The following is a 21,668-nucleotide window of genomic DNA, read 5'->3' as shown; positions in this document are numbered from 1 at the left end:
ATTCAAAAGACAGATTTCCAGAGCTCAAAGTGTTGCACGTAACTTAAAAAAACACATTAGAAAAAAAGTGACATCCGAAGCCTTATAACAACACAGACCCACTACTGAGCTGTAAACCACCCAAACCACTTGAAACCTCATCTGAAGTCTAATTGAGGTTCATGACCACTTTCCTCACTGAGCTGCCCAAACAAATAATCTACTGTAACCCTTCAGCCAACAGGTTTACACACAAAAGTTACAGACAGGATAGACAAAGTGACCTCTCCCCATCTCTTTTGCTCAGTTAGGGATTTCTTGTCATCTTGATCATTTTCTGCAGAAAAATATCAGATTTATACATCCCCTCAGACATTGATGACTGTACTTTGGCTTTTTTACTTCATTTTGCTTTAGAAAAGTATTTCCCCTCATTTCTGGGTTTCTTGTTAATCATGAGCTTCAAACATATTGTGGGGTTCAACATCCCCCCTTCTTTATTGCTCAGCAAACAACAGTCCCATGCAAATGTATCTAAAGGCTTTATTTTCACAAATAATCCCTGTCCTACTTCTCTTGTTTAAAGAATAAGGACAAAAGGTGACGACATCTGAGACATGGACAAGGTTAAGAGGTGCACTGAGACAGTTACAGAGGAACTCAGCCTCTGCTCGTACATTAGTGGCCTTGTTGGGACCTGATCGTGGCCTTGAACTGTCCCACAACTTTCATTTCCCAGACAACACAAGTGGTCATTCCTTCACTTGATACTGGTGACAAATACAATTCTCAGATGCAGATTATCAAAGATCAAGTGATGATACATAGAGTCAGTTGATATCTTCCAGAAAGTCCCTCTCAGCAGTCTCACCGTGGTGTCCCAGACAAAGCAGCGGGTTTAATTGTCCCCTCCACCAACACTCTGATCTGCAGCCTTGACTGCAGCTGCTGCCCGATGAAGTCACTGTAATGTGGGTGTTGGGTGAGGTCACCAATTTGAGAGATTGAGTGAGAAAAGGATGGAGATTGAAGGAGAGAGAGAGAGGGACTGTTGATGAGGAAGCGGCAGATAAAGAAAAGAGAAGTGAGACGGAGACCACTGGGTGTTGGAGACAATGAACCAGCCAGATAGGGGGAGAAGTTCACAGCGTCCTGCTGTGGTATTCTGGTGTGTGGGCCGGGACACAGAGATGGAGCATTGTTGAAAGCTGAAGACAAGCTGAAGACAGGGGAAAGACTCATGCTCATGCTGCGAGGGAGGCAGACAAAGGGAGGAAAGAGTGTGTTTTCTGACGCTGGGGGACAAAGAGTCTTTTGGAGTTGGTTTGTTCTGGTGCTTCCCCTCTTTAGCAGGCTGCAAAGAAAGACGGGAAAGTAGAACACAGCACAGCAGAGTGTGATGGAAAAGAGCAGAACAGAATAGAACAAGGGGGAGCCAGGTTAGGTTAGGCTTCATTACCCAGGAAGTATGAATTTGCTCAATAGATCTACATATTGGCCCGATGACGTTGCTAAAGTGGAGGTCATGGAACTAGCAAAAGGAAAGCGTTCAGTCTTTGCCATGAAATTTTCTAGTGTGTTCAGATTGCCCAGTGTGAAAATTTAATAATTCATTTACTTCATTTTCATTTTATATTTCATACAAGCAAAACTTGGTGCTATAAACATTTTTGGTTATACTCTAGCACCAACAAGAGTTTTGATAATTCATTATTTCCTACTAGCTACTTAGTACGATAATTATTCTTAAAACATAACTGGTCAGTCTGGAAAAGTGCTTTGGAGGAATAGTCTGACATTATGGAGTAAAGTAAACTTTTTGCCAAGAGTTCATGAGAGGATTGATACCTTTCATGCCTGTATGCTAAATATGAAGGTACAACCAGCAGCAAGTTAGCTTAGCACAAACACAGCTGACACAGGGTGTACATAAGGCTCCCTGTCTGGTGTCATCACGGCTCCTCTCTGTTATCTGAGTACAGGTCTACTCACCTCATCCAGCTCAGTTTTCAGTAGCGATAAGTTGTGTTCAGAGTTAGTTATTGTTGAGCGCCCTGCCTGAATCACCAGTACTGTGTTGGCTCCTGAACTGTGTGTGTCATTGATTATACTTGATTTGATACTGACTGATACTCAACAGAATGTTCCACGTCAGCAGCATTTTGGTCTTTGCTTATCTGTCAGTCATTGTATACAACCCGGCCCATATTATAAACCGTTGTGATTGGCCTGCCCTTAATCAGGCCAAGCATAGATTTGGATTTCTTTATGTTTACTAAACAAGGAATAGAAAATGGTTGTGACCACACAGTATTGATATGATATTGATATTAATGATATATTGGTATTTAAGTTTGAAGAATAAGTATTGTCTGTATCCTCTCTTGACTGCTGAGAGGAGCCTGGTTTACGACTTACGGCTTAAAGCAAAAGGCCTGGCTGTAATCCTTGACTGAGTTTTACTCCTCTGTGTGCTCTCTTGCTAGAGGAAATGAGCCTTAAAGACCTCAACGTGTTATTGGATTGAGAAAGTAATGTACTTGACTGTTGGAGTTGAACATACTTTTAAGTCCAAAGAAAAAAGTGTGTGATTTCAATGGGTTGCAATTTGATTTGGATGTGCTTCAAGGCTGTATGACTCTTTCAAGCTGCGAAGGGCTGTTCAAATTTCCGTTTCCTGGTTAATAAATGTAAAGAATTGGTTTTACAAGGTGAATAAATCAAATTCTCAACCATAAAGTTTCAACATCTGCATCCTTCCACACCTATTCATGAAAACGTCCCCTCTTTTCATCCAAACCCTTGAGCCATGACCTTCACCTGTGGACTCAGGGTGTGTGCCAAGACATTACATCTTCATAGAACAGTGGGTTTTCACAAAGCGGGAGTTTGCAAAATGACTCTTTTACAGTGTAGCTTTTATGTGATTCATTTAAATGTGGCCTTTAACTTCTCAGTCCTTGTCATGTTTTCACTTTCCCCCGCCTCTGAACTCACTTCCTGCCCTCAAAAATGTAACGACAAAGAAAATAACACGGATTAACATGAAACAGCATTTGTGTGTGTACACAGAGTTCATTCACGAGCTTGTGAACACAGGCCTTTACAGGGGCAAGCAGCATTTTACCATCTCCCTTTTGATTCACCCAATGACTGTTAAAAGTTGTTTGAACAGTGAGGGCCCCGCTCAGGAAAGGACGGGACGAACCATTATGTCAGCGCTACGTTTGCTTTGACCTTTCACTCTATTCTTCTCATGCTCTCTCTCTCATCCATTCACTGTCTGTCCTTCTGTCTTGCTTTCACTTAACCTTTTCAAGCCTATCTTTCCCTGTAGTCTTTAAATGCTGATGAATCACGACAGACTGGCATTCACATAGTTTTACAACTCACCTGGTTGGGACTGTGTGTGCGTTGGGTTTGTTCATAACAGGTGGAGCTATTGTCCATGTAGGGAGGGGAGCACTGGGTTTGTTGGTGGTTATGAGGATGCTGTAAAATTGCATTTTCTTTCAGGCTCTGTAGAGGTGTGTGCTAACTCTTTGTTGATGGGCTTTATGAGTCCTTTTTGTATGAGTTAAAAAGTCAACCAGTGTTGTGAATAAAACAGTCCATTCTAAGTAAGTAAGGTTTGTATGATTCATTGCATTTCCCCTCACTGAAGCAGCAGTAAAATAACTACACATAATTGCTGATGAAAACATTGACTCTGTATAGGGAAATTAAGAAGACTGTAACTTTCTTTAAAATAACACATTTGACAAAAATAAATGTATTTCCAAGGCATTTATTTTTTCATTGTTTCCAACATTTACAACTACAAACTGATTACCTTGAAGAACAAACTTCTGATATACCACATGTAGATAAGGAATAGAAAGGCATTTATTCTAACTTTAATTTCCTGAAATGTTTGTTGAAAATTACACAAGATATGGAATCAAACCTGTCTTATAATAGACACAGTTTCTTTAAGGGGGGGGTATTATGCTAATTGCAAGCTCCATATTTCACTCGGTGATACCTGTGGAGTAGCTTAGCATAATTTACAGTTAAAACATTTTTTTTACACTGGTGCTCTGTGCAGGCCCTCATACAGCCTCTGCCTGAAACGACTCAGTCAGCTCTGTACCTTTAAGAAATCCCGCCCCTACAGGCCCGCTTTCTTCTGATAGGCCAGCTCTCCGAAGCCTGCTGAGGCTGCACATTGTGACGTCACAAAGTGCAGCGTGTAGAAAAAACAGTCTGAAACCTGGCGTTCACAGCAGCCTGCAGACTGAGCTGAGAAGCCCGGGGATTACTCCAGCATTCGTTTAGTATAGACATCCAACATCATAACATTATATACGTCTTAATTTGTGAAACAGCATAGGCTAATACCCCTCTTTAAGATGCATGGAGAGTTTCTGCAGTGGTGACTCCTTAAATGTAACCTTAAGTGTTCCTAATCCATGTTTAATATTTAGCATATTAATTGTAGCCATCTCAAATCACTACTACATAATAGACATGACACTACTGGCTCACTCCCCACACATGCATGCATGTCACTGACATACCACCTGTAATTTTAGGACACTTGGCATTTCAAAACAGCAGTTGATAAACAAGGCATGATGCAAATCACATTCAGTTAAATATTTGTGTAAGACCGGACTGATAAAAGTACAGCAGTGTTCATTTGGGGTTCTGTTCTGGGCCACATGTCTCTTCAGGACTGAGGATTGCCTCTATGAGGGTGAGGATGCAGGTTTCATGGTCAAGCACTAGCCAAGAGCTGCCTTTGTAGATCCCATCCACATAGTCGACATGGTAACCTGGGTTTAGATTAACATAGTGACACTGGGAGCAATGAATACCACACCCAATGGCACAAGGACAAATTATTATTGTAAATATGCAGTAAAAAAGGTGGTTAAATTAGCTTATTTGGCAAATGCCTGTGCTGTACTATCCACTGTACTCTGAGTCAGAGTACCCAGCAGACTATGGGAATATTCCCTCTCTGCTTTTCTTTAGCTCTGGGAGCCTTCTGAACTCCATCACACACACACACCTCTTTCATCTCTCCTCCTCCATCTATTTGGCTCCCCTCCATCTTTCTTTTGTCACATTTATCCATCTCCCTATTCCCATGCTGCGTCCTAAGCTACTTTTGTACCAGTGCCATGCAGGATAGTATGGGGGGAGACATTTCTTGGCTCCAGTTAACAGTTTAGGCTTTTATGCTTATAGAACAACTAACACCAAAAGAAGGAGAAGACAGCTGCAAACCCCGGTGATACAGGGATATCTTTGTTGTTGTGGTTACGAGATGATGAAAGTGTTAATGACTTGTTGGTTTGAGAATTTCAGATAATCAAAGATAGTGTAATGTTTGACCTGAATTTGTTTGGACTGGGAAAACTCATGAGGGTGTTAACATACTGTAAGTGAAGGGATAAAGTGATGATAAAAGAGGTTGACAACAGTTTGGTGAGTTCTTGATCATTTACTCGAAAGGATCTCCTTTCTTGCCAGTGTCTAAGTTTGAGAAAACAATTATTTGGGCAATAATGATCTTGGCTTCTGGACTTTAAACCTCCTCAGTTTATGACATAGGCTTCCTGTTTTGAAGATAGTTTCAAACCTGTGGGTGGTTACCAGGCAAAAGGGGTCTGAGAAAGTCCGAGGATCTATTATTTTTGTAGATTTACCAATACAAGGCACTAAATATCACAATATCTTGGCCCTGTTGTTGCACCGATGATCACTGACAATTGAATTCTTTCTTAAAACTTTTGACATGATTAGATGGGAAGAGACTGCTCATGTGGTGTGATGTTTTGGTTCTGAAGGACTGCTGCTTCATCCTAGAAGTAGGTGTTTTAATCTGTACCTGTGTCCCAGTTCAGGGGCCGCATCCTTTCGAAGGACGCGTTTGAAGCCCGGCGCGTCGAACGCCGTCCCATTTCAAAGGCTCCTTCAGAAATGCGTCCTCCTTTTCCCCGGCCTGGAAGAATGCACCCGATGGATCCTTCGCCCAACATAACCCGAAGATGGTTTTGAAATGTTAATGTTCATTAAACCACTGTGTGCCTTTAGACAATGTGAAGCCTGTTAGAAGGATGGACTTTAATAAGACAATTTTGGAACAAGAACTTTACACTGCATTCACAGAGAAGTTTTAAATGACTTTTTAAGACTGAAATCATCAAGTAGTGTAATATTTTCATAGAGGATGTGATCTTATACCACAAAACAAAAGGTTAAATGCTTATTCAACCTATCAGAATCAAATCTCCCTGTCAGAAACATAGATAGCCTCGTTCAGAAAGGCAGGCCAAACACTTGAAGGACCCCTTCTTAGTTTTTAACTGCATATTCACACACAGGAGTCCTTTTTTGCATCATTTACAGATGCAGAATCTGTGTTTGAAGAACTTTAGACGATCCTGAATACATTTTAATACTGCTCTTGCTGTAGTCCTGTACCACACAAACAGTGATGCAAACCAGTCGTGCCTTGGATGTCATTATGAAACAGCTGCTTCAAACAAATGGATTTGTCATAAAAGAAGGTTCATAAAAAGGCAGGTTTTCACCAGATGTGACACCTTGTCGAGTCTTTTGAGGCTGAATAAGCTGCTGAAAGCAAAGGCGGTCTTTTGCTTTCAAGATATTTTGGTTCCCTTTCTGTTTGAAATATGTCACGAATAAGCAGCAGTAGCTGTATGAAGGCAACCTTATAGAAAAGTGGCTTGGTGGACAGGAAATGTATGATCCGCTAACTGAGCCTCTGGAGGGTTTACATTTAAATTTACAACATTTAAATTGACCAAATCTTTCTTAAATGATATAAACTCCCTATGACATGTGAAAAAGTAATTATTGCGAAGCTATCCAATTACCGTCATTTATCCGTCTTCTTGCCCGTCCAGCTGTCAGCTCCTCTGAAAACAAATAGGACTTCACTGTGCTTCCAAACCTTTCTGCTATGATTCTGCAGCCAGGCCCAAACTCTGATATCTCCAACATGTCAAAGTCAGAACTCAGGAATGTCAAGAATTCAGAACAACAGCTGTGAGTGTTTTTTCATGGCTCCTGGAGTTTTTAAGACTCCCTCAGCAGCATGAGGATTACATAAACTTCAAAATATTGAAGCACTTTAAAAAATGGCAATGTTCTCACATTACACTTAATGTTTACGTTATTACACATATGCACTATAACTCCTCAACTCACTATTAACAAAGAAAATTATTTACATCTTTAAAAATTTGTGTTTTTCTGAAACAATTATTTTTGGTTTGTAACCTTCTAATAAATTTGCCACCTCATAACCATCACTCATCTATGCATGTACTTTAACCTCTAGTCTAACTTGACCCTGTCAAGTTCAAATATCAGCACACCTGTAAACATAGAAGAGAAGTCTTCATTTTACAGATTCCCCGTCACTCACACTAACTGAACTCCCTGAACTCAAAGATCTAAAGTTGCTGTCAGATCTTGTGCCACGTGGAAAACTTTCACTTCGTCTAAACAGTTTAAAAATCTATAAACACTTTGGGCCTGGCTAACCTCTCTGTCACTGTAGTGATTCCCAGTTGGGAAGGATACTTCTGAAATGTTAAGGTTACAGATACTGATAATTGACATTATTGTGAGGTAAATTATGTAATTTTTAACTAAATGAATGCAATGTTTTTAACTGAACATTTCCAAGCTGAAATGTCCTAAAAACATAAACAGACTACACTGTACAGAAATTTTAAAGGCTTTTCTGCTTTCATTGGAAGGTATTGTTGTATTTCTATCGATAACAGGCATTGCCATCTGCAGGCATGGCAGACTTTGCTTACTCTAATGTGTATTAATTTTATTGGCAGATGAAAGGTGGGGAAATGGAGAACCATTTAAAAAAACATTGTTCAAAATCTGAGAGCATCCTGCCCTACGAATGGAATCAGGTGTTTGTGAGAACCCAAATGTGCTCCAACAGCACGGGAAAGCTTGTCTCTACATATTTTCAAAGAAGTAATTGCCGAGAATAAGTTGTAAAAAGCAACTAAATTGGTGTTATATTGTCAGCTTATCATGTAAAAGTAATATCTGGGCATTATCACTTTGTAATATATTTCTTTTTTCATTTTTCATTTTTTTTTACAAAGGTTACTTTTACTTTACTCATTTACTTATGTTTGTCTTACTCTGGTGTTGGTTAATACAAATGATAGACGCTGAATCTCCACCTCCTCTCGTACAAAAAACAAGCAAAAAAGCACCTGGTAGCGGGCTCTGCCATCTTGTACATTTTGAGCCAGAGTCTGCACAGTAGAGATCAGCTGATATTAATGGAGTATTTGTCAACAGAGCTGTCAATCATGGCATTAGACTCCTTTTTCAACTAATTAAAACTGAACTTGGACATAAATCAGCATGATAATAACAAACTATAATGACAGAAACCATGTTTGATAAAAATGTATTTGACGTGTATTTTGATTTTACAGTTTGACTCATGTCCCATCAGGCAGGCTTTATGACCTATACTTTTGGGGATCCGCCATGTCATCCATCTTTTTGTATGCTCTATGGTAAATACAGTAATACACTTTTGGTAGTGTTTTAGTGTTTTCATTTCAGAACATATTTCCTGGCCTGTTGGCAAAATCACCTGTTTTTATAGTGTGTATGTGTGCTTTTATCTTAGCCTGAATGTCAGTATCTTCAGGGTGGTAGGGCCTGTAGCTTTAAATTGTGTCAAAGTACTTAAAAACTCTTCTCTGTTCACACAAATCATCGCAGGCATTCACTCTGTTCTGCTTCAAGTCTTTTTCTGTCAGCAGGTAACGGCCTCACCACTAACCTGTTGCTTAATGACTTTTTGTGAAGCATGCTGGGACTCAGCACAGGTCAGGTTACAGGACAACATGCATCTTCCACAGGTGTCCTCGGAACTTTGTGTGACAGAGGAGTAAACTTTGGCTTTCTTTAGCTAAATACCAATCATTTGATAATAAGGAAAGTACTAAAATGAGCAGCAGAGATAATTCAGCTTCAGCAGTGTTTGACTTTATGATTAAACATCGTGGTGGTTGCTGCTCTGCTTTCGTCTGAGTTCAGCTTACCTGTGCGACACCATAGACTTCACAGTATACAGTATTTTGTTTGTTGCAGTGCTTTGAGGACTTCAATGACATTTCACCTATATCTCTTAGCAGGTGGGACCTTAGATCTCTCCAAGATTATAGAACTTTACAGTGCAGTGAGCCTTTAAAATGTTTCATTAATTGGTTTCATGTTTTTTTTGTCATTATCTTCATCATGATGGGAAAAAATGAAGCCAAAATGCAGCCAAAAGAGGGCTCTGCCATCTTGCCATTTGGAGCCAGAGTCTGCACAGAAGAGATCGACTGGTGGAGCTGTGGTATCGATGTACCGCCTCTTCTGCTACCAAAACACACACTTAACTTACCAAAAAGATCCTTCAGGTAGGCCCATTCAGCAGCTTCCTGTGTTGGTCTGAAGCAGATACTTCCTGGATGTGTTAGTTTCAATAACTGTAGATATTGTTTTAGTTAAGTTTCCTCTCCCTGTTCTTCGTCTACTAGAGCTACTCAGAAATGGATCGGCGGCAGGAGTCGTATTTGTCAACAGAGCTGTCAATCATGGCGTTAGTGTCAGGGTCTGAAGTTTTCTTGTGCCGTTTCTGTTTTTTCTTGTGGCTCTGTTTTTCTCTCCTCTTCCCCCTCCTCTTTTTGTTACGTTTTCCCCCAGTGTGTGTGGCAGGAGGCATGGCTGATTCACTCTCCTCTGGAGCTGCAGCAGAGGCACACATGTTCTCAATCATCCAGCAATCACCTACTCCATAAAAGACTGGTCAAGACTCCACCACTTTGCCAGATAATTCCCGTTCAGTAGTGCTGACGTCATGTATTTCAGTGTTTTTGCCAGTTTGCCAGAAGTGTTTTCTTCCTGCTACCTTTAGCTTTAGCTTTTGGCCTAACTATTGCTGTTGCTAACAGTTTTTTCCTTTTGTGTTTTTTCAGTGTGTGTGCCCTGCTGCCACGCCAAACTTCAGATCACCTGCCCTCTTTCCTCACTGCCTTCAGTAGTCAGCCAGCCTCCAGCCACCACCACCTGGCTCATTTTTGTTTTGTCCCTTTTTGGACTCTTTACTTTTGTTGAATAATCATTTGCCTGCACAAAAATTAAACACCCTTTTGAACTGCTATCCTTGTTGGTCTCCAGCTACTGTGGTCCTAACACTAGACCAACCCTAACAGTTAGACCCTTTTTATAGCATCAAAGAACACATTTAAACTAAACCTCTCAAAAAGTTAATGCTAAGAAATAATCAGCATGATAAGAACTAGCTATAAAGACAGAAACCATGTTTTAGAAAAATGTATTTTGACTTTTATGTATAGATTTTATGGTTTGACTCATGTCCCATCTGTTAACATGGAGGAGGCGGGCTTTACGATCTATACTGCTGCCAACCAGCAGGGGGCGATAGAGATGTTTTGGCTTCATTTTTAGGGAGCTGTCATGCCGTCCATCTTTTTATATAGTCTGTGGTGTGACAAAGTATTTCTCTATCGGTGTGTCCGAAACCGCATACTATCATACTAATCACACTAACCGTGACATAAAATTGAGCATGTCATGCGTTCCCATCTCATAGTATGCAATTTTGTGTATGCAAGAAATGCCCGGATGTATACTAGATCGGCCTGGATATTTGAGTATGAGACAGGAGCTCACTGGTTTTACTCAACCGCCCCAAAATGCATTGCGGGCTTCTATTCAGCTTCTACTATGGCGGAGATGGACCGGAGATCAGACCGGACATACGTAAACGATTAAGTCACGTGATACGGAGGAGACGGCTCTGAGTATGATGCCACCGGCATCCTAATAGTCAGGTTAGTAGGCAGTATGCAGTATATACTCTTAGAGTATGTAGTAGGCAGTACGTTAGTATGCGGTTTCGGACACAGCACAAATATAAATTCAGGGAATTACTATAATTCGGTGGCCATTTGTCCAACTCCAACTTTTTTCAAGGACTTCTCTGGACATGTTAAGTTTCTCTCAGAAATTGGATAGACTTGGACGACTGCACTTGAGGACTCAACCATTCTGCACAGGATCTTCATTTCGTTGTGTAACTTTCAATCACAGATACAGTCAATTACACTCCAGTGTCTGTCTTTTAGCTAATCCATTCTACTAGGTTGACAAGAACATTCATGATTTCAGCAGCTGCTATTTTATATCCAAAACATCATGAAGCAAATTTTCAAACTTAATTTGTTGTTTGTGCATTTTTAACCTTCAGAATTTTTTTGTTAATGTCAGCAGTTTGTGTCAGCATGTGTGCGTGTCTGTCCGTACATGCATGCAGAGTGTGTGTGTTTGTATTAATAATCTATGCAGGGAGCATTTTGTGATATGTGTGATGCATAATTCATTGATAAGAGATGGGATGCTCTTTCATTAGTCAAACCAATCAGGATGCAGTCCTGGACACACCTATCATTACACTGCTCAATGATTCATACTATGTGTGTGTGTGTGTGTGTGCGTGTGTGTGTGTGTGTGTCATCTACGTGTCCCATTTTGAGTCCATGCTGTATATAAATTTCATGAACATTTGACGTAAAACATAAATAGATTTCAGTTCCGTGTCAGCTGCTGTGTTTAGGATTAACAGTATCCTACTTGAGATGTTTCTATGGCTGTCCTTTGTAGTGTTGACAAAAATAAGGCAATAAAAATCCATATTTTATCCATATCCATATATATGTCTTTACACAGAGTGAGGGATTTTGACACTCACCAAGTATAGACAATGAAAATGTAGGTGTAACATGCTTAAAGTAAAAGTAAAAATATGTGCAACCCTCTGATGTTTTGTCATCTTCCTACTCAAATTATCGGTTATGGCTCTAATAAAACCACCAAAACAATTGCAGCAAAAGATGCCTTGATATATTTGCTTCATTTTTAACATGCACAGGGTTACACATTTCAGGATATAATTATTGCTTTTTTCTCCTTTAAAATATCATTCTTTCTCTCTTCTTACATAACAAGCTCATTTTTCAGTCGAGCTGGAGATTAACCAGTTATTGGCTGCACATTATCCATCAGTGGAGTGTTTGCCTAAGGCTTCTGCTCCTTAAGGGTTGGAGCAGAGAGATGTGCGTACGTACATTTATGTGGGTCTGTTCGTGTGTGTGTGTGTGTGTGTGTGTACACTTGCGCACCTATCAAACAGTGGACATCCTTGTTGATTCAAATTCATCAGCAGGGTACTTCTCGTCCAACAGGGGACTTTTCTGAGTTCCTGTGAATATACTGTGTGTGTGTGTGTGTGTTGTTGTTGTTGTTGTTGTTGTGTATGTTGGCTCATCCAGGGTTCAGATGATGAGGGTGTGTAAGGACATTGTGTGTGTCTTTCATAAACGAAGGATTACCCTGTCGGCCTTCTCCGAACAAAGACAAGCAAGCTAAGACCCCCTTAAATGAAACACAACACACACACACACACACTTCATAATATGTTTACAGTATGTGTGCCCTGTGTCTCTCTTACTTAGCTAGGACTTTTATTTTAAGAAATGTGTATGTGTGTGCACTGAATGTGCCCCTCAATGTGAGCCCTACAGTGTGTGTGTGTGTGTTCATCCCTCTGCACATATATGTTAAGATTCAATAAGCATCACGAGTACATCAGCAGCAGCAGTGTTTATGTACTGTATGCTCCTCTTTCAGGGATGTGTGTATGTGTGTGTTGCATAAGTGTCCCTCCTCATGTTTATTCATCAGCTGCTGAAACTTCACTGCAGTGTTCATCTAACTCTCCGCACTTTGATCTCTGTATCACTCAAACAGCTGAGTCAGGGAGAAAATGAAGGACACACACACAAAAACACACCGCTGAATACAGAAACTGAACATGGACCCACACGATCGGTAAAAGTATGCTGATGTACACACTTCACAGCCACTTACTGTAGACCCATTTTAAAACACACACAGACTGCCATGTTAACAAGATACATTTTTCAGTATGATTTTACTGTTGAAAGCAGTAATGATGTCAGAAGACAGGAAACGAAAGCTTGCTATGTCCAGTCCTGCGTCCAGTTTGAGCTCCATTTTAACACATGAACGAAAGTGTAATAAGAAAGAGCACTCAGCCCCCTGCTGTGTCCCTAGCCCTTTTTACATTACGGTTCTGCCACAGCGTTATAATGAAGCTCCACCGTAATGCCACCTTAGTTATTTTACATTGGAGGAAGCCACCCCAGTGTGTGTTTTTACATTGCGTTCTGGCATTGCGGAAGAAAAACGCGAGGTGTAAACAAACAGCGCATGCTGTGTGTGTATGTGTTTACACTGGTGCTGTTTCATCTCTTTTACTCCTCCAATGCCGGCTCAGAGGCGGAAGGACTTAACCCCACCATTCTGCCTCCGTGCTTTTTGCATAGAAGAGACGGAACAGAGGCTGCTACGTAAAGTGCCCAAATGTCAATCAGTTAACACATTCATACCCAAGGACACTTCGACGATGTAGACTGAGGGACCTGGGGATCGAACCCCCTACCTTCCGATTGTAAGACGACCAACTCTACCACTGAGCCACAGCTGCCCCAACAAATCAATGGCACAATTACTATCTGCTGCCTCAGGATAGCAATGCGCCAACAATGTGCATGACCACACCTCAGGTTAAGACAAATGCCGGTACATTTGCTACTTATACAATATGGGCTCTGGGCATGAACATTAAATCAGGGTCCACGGGAAACAATGTTATTGGATGTGAGTGTTCTTCTTTTAAAAATTGGTGACTTTATTTCTGGTATAGTTGGGATGCAGGATTATAGAGGACGAAGTTTCTCACTTGATGTGACCTTCTTTTTGATTGTTCAAGAAGAGTGCTTAACAGGAACAACAATTAAACATGCCCGGTAATGAGTAAAGACAACAGCTACAATGAAGAAGATGGACCAAAAAAAGCATAAATGAAGGCTCTGGTATGTGTAGAATTTTACCTGAAGGAAAGCATAGCAGTGATCTATGCCTGTGAGCTTCTGTGTCATGGCCGTGCTGGATTTAGTTTCGGTGAAAGGTTGCATAGTTGTCCAGTCAGCAGGGTGGTCCAAACTAATGGCCTTGACCCTGGACAACGACACGGGTGTGTGCTTTTGTGTAGTTGTTAGACTGTTTATCCGTGTATATTCTATGTGCAGAAAAACAGACATCACTGGTGAGGTGATGGATGGCATAGTTTTGGGTTTAAGTCAGTCAGACCTCTGAGATAATTGGTTTTACTGATTGAGGTCTTGGACTGAATGGAAGTGGCGTAGCACTGCGGATAAAGAAAGCTCTGTGTCAGTGTGTGTGTGTGTGTGTGTGTGTATGTGTGTGCGTGTATGTGTGTTTGCATGTGTGTGTGACAGTATGTTGTACAGAGAGAAAAGAGAGACTGTATGCGTACTGGTCTGCCATTGGTCTACAAATTCCACAAGGGTGTTTTGTAGATCAAATCTAACTTTTTTGAGGTTTGATTATATTTTTTTTATCTGAATAAGCATGAGATTGTTAAAGTACTGACATAAGTAGGGGGGGCGGCTGTGGTCGGAGGTTCGATCCCCAGCTCCCTCACTCTACATGTTGAAGTGTCCTTGGGCAGGACACTGAACCCCACGTTGCTCCCGGTGGCATAGCCAACGGGTATGAATGTGATGGGAACCATGGATATTCATATTAAGTGCAACGAAAACCTGTCCAGTTTTTCTAGTCTTCTATTGATCATTTTTATGTGCTAATATATGTTATTTTAGGTGCGCACATGTATTTAACAAAAGGTCAGAAATGTATTTGTATTTTTCTAAATAGACAGAATAATAGAAAATGATAAAAGTGAATGAAGAAGAAAAGATGAGTGATTAGAGCTGATCCTGATGTTTACTGCTGAGTGACTATGATAGACATGTTGCCAAGGAGATCAAAGATCTATCTTTGGGTCATAACACATTCACAAAATTCATCAGTTAACAGGATTCCCATCTGCTCACATCATACTTTACTATATACCAAAGAGTCTGCTCTACATGTAAAGTGTCACAAAATAACTTTTGTTGTGATTTGGCCCCCAATAAATACAAATTAATGAATTGATTGATATAATATACCATACAATACGAAGAAGAATAAGAAGATATACTTTATTTATCCCTGAGGGGACATCTTTTCACACATAGGGCCCAAATACACATAATCACAAACAGGACCCTTTAGACATGCATTAATGGAGAGAGGTCAGAGTGAGGGGGGGCTGCACATGGACATGAGTCCCAAGCAGTTGGGGGAATTGGTTATGTTACTCAAGGGCCCAGGAAATGAATGGGCAACTCTTTGCCTACCAGTCCCTATTTCCATGCTTGGTCCGTGGCCACCCTCTGGTTCCAAAGCCAAGTCCCAACAGACTGAGCTGACAATAATGATCTATATCTGCTAGAGTGTATTAAACAGGGCATGTATTTTGGGGTCTAAATCACGATGTAGGCCTTTATTTTGCTAGTTTCTGCTGCCGGTTGCTGAGGCTGATTTACTTACTTTATTCCTTACATAGCCTACTGTAGTTTTTAGATACTTATTTAACAATATTACACAAACTAGGTGAAAAAGTTTCAAAGCGCTGGGTCCTAAAAAGGAGGACACGATCCCAAAATAAAAAGCCCACTCTCTTTTGTCTGTGACTTGCACAACACCAAGTCGTACCTCTGCTGCAGGAGATACAATCACTGTACATCCTCTGCAGTTATGTGTTCTATGTAACAAAAGTGTTGCAATATAGGGGCATTTGATGGAATACAGAAGGATGCAGCATAAAAAGAACATAAGACACGGCTTAATCTACTCCCTTGCATGAGGGTTCTGCCTCTTAAATTTGCAAAAGGGGAAATATGATGTGCATGTTTAATGCATTGAAAAACATACATTCTCCTTGAGCAACAATGAAGTTATTGATGTCTAGATGTCTACAAGCTTTTATTTGCATTTGTAGTTTGTTTTAAGTTACTGTTACTGCCATATGTGCATGAGTGTGTGTGTGTCAGGTGGAACACTATCTGGAGATAAACTGGGGTTGTGACATGTTTTTTACTCAGCGGGTAGAGATTATAATGGGCCACTGCCAGCTGGCATGCAAGACCCTATGTCATCAGCTTTTTTGTGGTGTGAGTTTCACTGTTCTGGGGCCTGGGTGAAGGTGCCCGTCATGCTTGGCTAACACACATCAGCAGTCTCCTGCAGGCACACTCACATACAGTGGATGCTATACTAAAAGCCATATGCAAATAAAAACAATTCTTAGTTTAATAAATAGCACAAATATAACAGTAGGCATGTATCTCATAGGTCATGGAATTGACCATGGTTTTGGTACGTTGCACGAAGGTTGGCATTGAAGGAATTATTAAATAACTGAGCAACATCGTGAAGAATGTTATTTCTGAAGTGACATCCAACAAGGTGGTTAACACTCAACTGCAGTAAAAAACAGCAGCTGCAGCATGTGAGTATGAGCTGCTGAATGAGTGTAATGCACCGTAACAAGATGTTTTTATTGACCATTAAGTCCTTTCAGAGAACATATGGTGGTGTTTGATGCTCATTATTTGAATGTATGTTCTCTCGTTTCTCCTGCAAGATGCTCAATGTTTGCACCTGGCAGTACCGCTTTAGTGTGTCAGGTGTAATGAAGAAAAAATATTCATACAAGACAGATTAATGTCGTATTGCACTATTAAAAAGTATGACAAAAAATTATCAACCAGCACAAATACTCCTTTTAATGCCCTATTAACCTATTTGTGCTTTTATATCTTGTTGTCACCTCTGCAGACATGTGCCCTGTACTTCCTCCAAAGCATGACCCCAAATAAAGGAAATACAGAAGCTTTTACTTGACCTGATTTTGGCTTCAACTTTTTAAATCTCTTTATAATTTGACTCTTTATATACTAATATAAGCAGACCAAAGTAAGAAGAGCGAGGGTCAGAACCACTTGGCTCATAAGTTAAAAATGTTTCAGTGAAAATTGTCTCTGTCCCTAAAATGTTCTTATAGGAAATCATTCCACAGTTTTAATGTTGAACAAACAAACCTGAGGTACTCTGAGGCTTTTAACGATGATATTATCATGGACTTCACTTTTTCTAACACTGGCAGATTGTTCTGAAGCACTGGTCCATTACTTTGAGCCATCATCAGGCCCAGAGCCAAATCTGTCCTCTGCTGTTGTAACTCTCTGTTTATAAATATTTTTCTGTTTCTGTGTGTGTGTGTGCGCGTCCAAAAAACAGCAAAAGAGAAGGAGAAGTCCAAATAAAGAGAGATAATAGCCCCTGAAGCAGCCTCTCCTCAGACGGATGTCTGATGTTTCACATGAAACATTTTGTTTCAGCCAGCTGCTTCGGCCAAACTATTTGTGGTGGTTTCAGGGTCAGAGTGTGCATTTATATTTATCCGCCTTTGAAGGGTACATTTTGCAGATTGGCAAAGAATATTTCTGAACATTTGCTGACATTCAAATTACATTGTGAAGCCTCATTAGAGCAGTTTAAACCGAGAGTTTTTGAACTGGTTATAAATAATAATAATAACATAAAATAAATGTCTCAATTTAATATTGGTACCCCTTTTTGACCCATATAAACAAACAAGAACATCTGTAGAAGATATTTGTAGTTATTCTTAATGCCTGTATTTTACAGAACACAGGGAGAGCTCATAAATAACGTGTGTTTTCATCAGAAATAAAACAATGATCCTGGAATGTAATTAACCGTAGAGTTTTCTCTTCTACAAATCATCTTCTCTGTTCTTGTTGCTCTGTTCACTCTAGCTGATGTTATTTGATGTTTTCCTAAAATGGGTTAAATATTTTATGTCAAGACTGTGCTCCAACATTTATGCCCGGTGTGATCTTGTATGACCTGCATTTTTCTGCCACAAGTTTCACTGAGTTTTATCATTCTGTCAACTTTGGTCATTTACAAATCGCATTCCCATGTAAACTTTCCAAACATAAACAAAATACCTTACTTCCACTTTTTGCCCTCCAGTCAGCTGTTTCTTTGCCCTTCTGGTGTAAATGCAGTGACCTTATCCTCCCATCGTCTTCTCCCTCATTCTTCGCTCCATCCATCACACCTTTCCTTCCTGTCAGCTCAGCGAGCTGTGAAGAGATTTAGTGCTTACAAACACGAACATGGTTTACAGCACATCCATATCCACGTCCACCCCTGCCACGGCCTGCCCGGCTGCTCCTGTAGTTTACGCATGAACAACTTTGAAACTTGGTACCTGGATGGAAGCATTAAATAGGGGTGCATATTGTTTTCTTTAATGTAGCCAACAGGGTGAAACTGTGGTGTAATGTAACAAAGTAATGTCTGTGAAGGTGCTCAGTCATCCAGGTCATGGTAATGCTAAGATTAATCCAAAAGGCAACCAAGTTGTCTTCTATGTTTAGAAGTAACAAAGTACTTTGTCACGTAAAGTACAGATACTCCCAGAAAATACTTGAGTTTTTGTTTCTGTCAACGTCTACTTTTACTTTACTACATTTCCTTTATAAAATATGTACTTTTGTTCCGATACATTTCATCGGAGAATCTTTGTTACTCAACATTAAAATCGGGAGAAATTTGGTGGTGTAATGACATTGGATTTTTTTTCTTTTCTTTTACGGAAAATACAGCTTTAAATAAATGTAAACTGAGAGGTTAAAAACAGGGTGGTAGTAATGCAACATCGTGGATGCCAAGTGGCGAAAAAAAACCTCAAGAAAAAGAAGTAGGGAAGAAATGTGCAACAAGGGATTTCAGGCATGTCAGATCAGAGCAGATGCAAGCAAAAGTTTTCTTTAAGTTGTGAAAACCTTGTTTATCTGCACGTGATTCAAATTTTTAAGGTGGTTTACAGTCAAAAATAAAGTTCATAGCTCTTGAAATTCTGACTGCTTTCCTTTTTATTAACATCATGTACTTTTACTTTCAATACTTTAGTACAATTAACTATCAGAAAATGCTTTTGATACCTGCGTACAGTAAATATCAGATACTTCAAGACTTTTACTCGAGTAATATTAGAATAGCCAACTTTCACTTCTGCCAAAGTCATTTTCTGGTCTAATACTGGTACGTACTTTAAAGTATGGCTTTCAGGTACTTTATCCACCACTGGGTAAAAAGGGTGCAACAGTTAGCTACAATCATTTTTTATAGTTTCAAAACATTACAAATCAGAAACAATCTCTTGCCGTTAATTCTTACTATCGATTTCCAACGCATGTGCATTAAGACCAATGTGAGAGGGATGGAACATAAGATTTCTGGCTGTGAACAGTAAAAACTACTATAGGGCAGCACGGCTAAGGACTCTGATAGCACTGATAACAAATGATAAGAAATTAATTAGTGGGTGAGTACACAGCAAAATTCGTGCCCCAGTATTTCCTTGAAAATACACAGTTGTTATAAGATTCAATGTAACCTTATTCATTTTATATCCAGCAAAATATGACTCTTCTTTCAGAGGGTTTGCTGCTTTGCGTTTATCACGTTATTTGTGCATTTATCTGATTTCCATCTGCCGCCCTCATCAGATATGGACAACTTTTGTTGCCGTCTTTCAATACGCTCATGATCCCCAAAAGTTCCTAGCTTGCACTATCAGCCCTCCCTGTGACCTTCCTGTTTGGTGAAGTGCCAAAGTGTGGAGTAAGAGGATTTACCACAAACCCACATGGGAACACTAGATTGCCTGTGACCTTAAAGTGCTTTGTACATTTCTGCATACGGGCTCTTGGTCTAACCCTCTTTCATTGCCTTGGTCTGTCCTGGGGCTGTGGTCTTGATTCTGTTACAAAGCTATAATAATTGGCTTGTGATGTAAGTCTGGGACACCGTTCAAGTTACCAAAATGTCTTTCCTGTTGTACAGCCTAACATTACAGATCTACTGGGGCAGAGTGATGGTCATTTTACAGAAGCTAGACATTCAGCATTTTAAAGAGCTAAAGTTATTTATTGTTGGATTTAAAGGGTTAGTTTGGGTTTTTTGAAATGGGGTTGTATTAGGTACATCAGTATCATCAATAGTAAGTGTACTACGTACAATATCCTTCGTCCTGTATACCTACGCATGCAGCGCACGGTATCAGATCAACTGTTTGGGTCAGCGGTTTTTAGAAGAGACAACAAATGAAAGAAATTATAATATATGGAAACCTTATAGATTACAGTGAGTTCGGCTAAGAAATAATAGTGTTAGATAGCGGTGGCTAGCTCCGCTAAATGTAAACATCAACACTGAGACAGCTCCACGCCTGCACTGATCATTTTTATGCAAAACCAACTCTGAATAGTTCTGTTAGATTCTTGCTAAAGAGCACTACTGTACCCAACCATCAGGAAAGCTAGCGCTAAGCAAACAAATTAATGAAACAACTCACCAAACAACCACAGTTTTCTCCTGACTGAAAAGAAGCTGCTGATAAACACACCAGCATGCAAGATCCTTGCTAGTTCATCGGGTAAAGTGTGTGTGTGCTTTGGTTGGCAGAAGTGGCTACGGCGGCTCCACCCGCCGATGTCTACTGCGCAGCTCTGGCTCCAAATGACGTCACCATCGCAAGATGGCAGTGTCCGTCATGGGGGCTATTTTGGCATCTCTTTCGTACAATGCGAGCAGATGGAGACGCATCGTCCATCTATATATACAGTCAGTGGATGGCACAAATAATTTCTGTTTGGGTAGAGCATGAGCATCATATCAAACTTAATTAATCATATAACATCTAAGCTTTTCATTTAATATGCTTTGTGCCATTATTCATTAGATTGAAATATGTGTTGAATGACTATTACCATTACAGAAAGTACTTTTTTTGTTACATCTCTTGAGCAGTATGTTAATTCCTTTACAAAAAAGTTAAGTTAAGGCACTGAACCAGGTTCTTTATCCCCTCGCAGACCTCACAGAAGTGACTGTTACTACTCAAACGTGGATTTCAGCCCTGTGAGGTCAAGACAAACTGTTTCTGTCGGATGTGCTCTCTGAGAAGCTGTGGGGCTCACAGCTGAATAACACAGCTGTGTGAGTGTTTGCGTGTGATTCTGTACCTGGCTACATTTTTGTTACCTAATACAAGTACCTCATATGTCTGCCTGTGTTTGTGTATGTGCACACGTGTGAGTGGTTTGGGGCTTTTTTGGATGTGTTTCAACCAACATTGATAATGATAGCGAAGGTACAAATGACTTACAAATGACAAGCCTATTAATAGATGGTTTTTAAACAACACAAGTTTTCTTAACTGGGAGTCCAAAGCTTTTTGCAGCATTAGCTTAGAGCTGCTTGTTTTGCTGAAGGGGAACATGGACATTTCTGTTGCTAATTTACTTTCCCAAGAGTTACATGTAACAAGCCATTATAAGCACAATGTCAGTTTCATTTGGTTCAATTTAACAAAGAGTACGTTCAAGCCCAACTCTGTTTCTAGTGTCCTGAGATATCTTTTGTTATGATTTGGTGCTTTATAGATAAAGATTGATTGATTGATTGATTGAGTTACTACACTTCACTGGCTGGGGTGATGAAAAAGAATGCAAAAT

The sequence above is a fragment of the Semicossyphus pulcher genome, unplaced genomic scaffold, assembly GCF_022749685.1.
Source record: "Semicossyphus pulcher isolate SPU_LCO1_2020_fin unplaced genomic scaffold, fSemPul1.0.p SCAF_13, whole genome shotgun sequence".
Taxonomy (NCBI): domain Eukaryota; kingdom Metazoa; phylum Chordata; class Actinopteri; order Labriformes; family Labridae; genus Semicossyphus; species Semicossyphus pulcher.
This window is presented reverse-complemented; position numbering follows the sequence as displayed.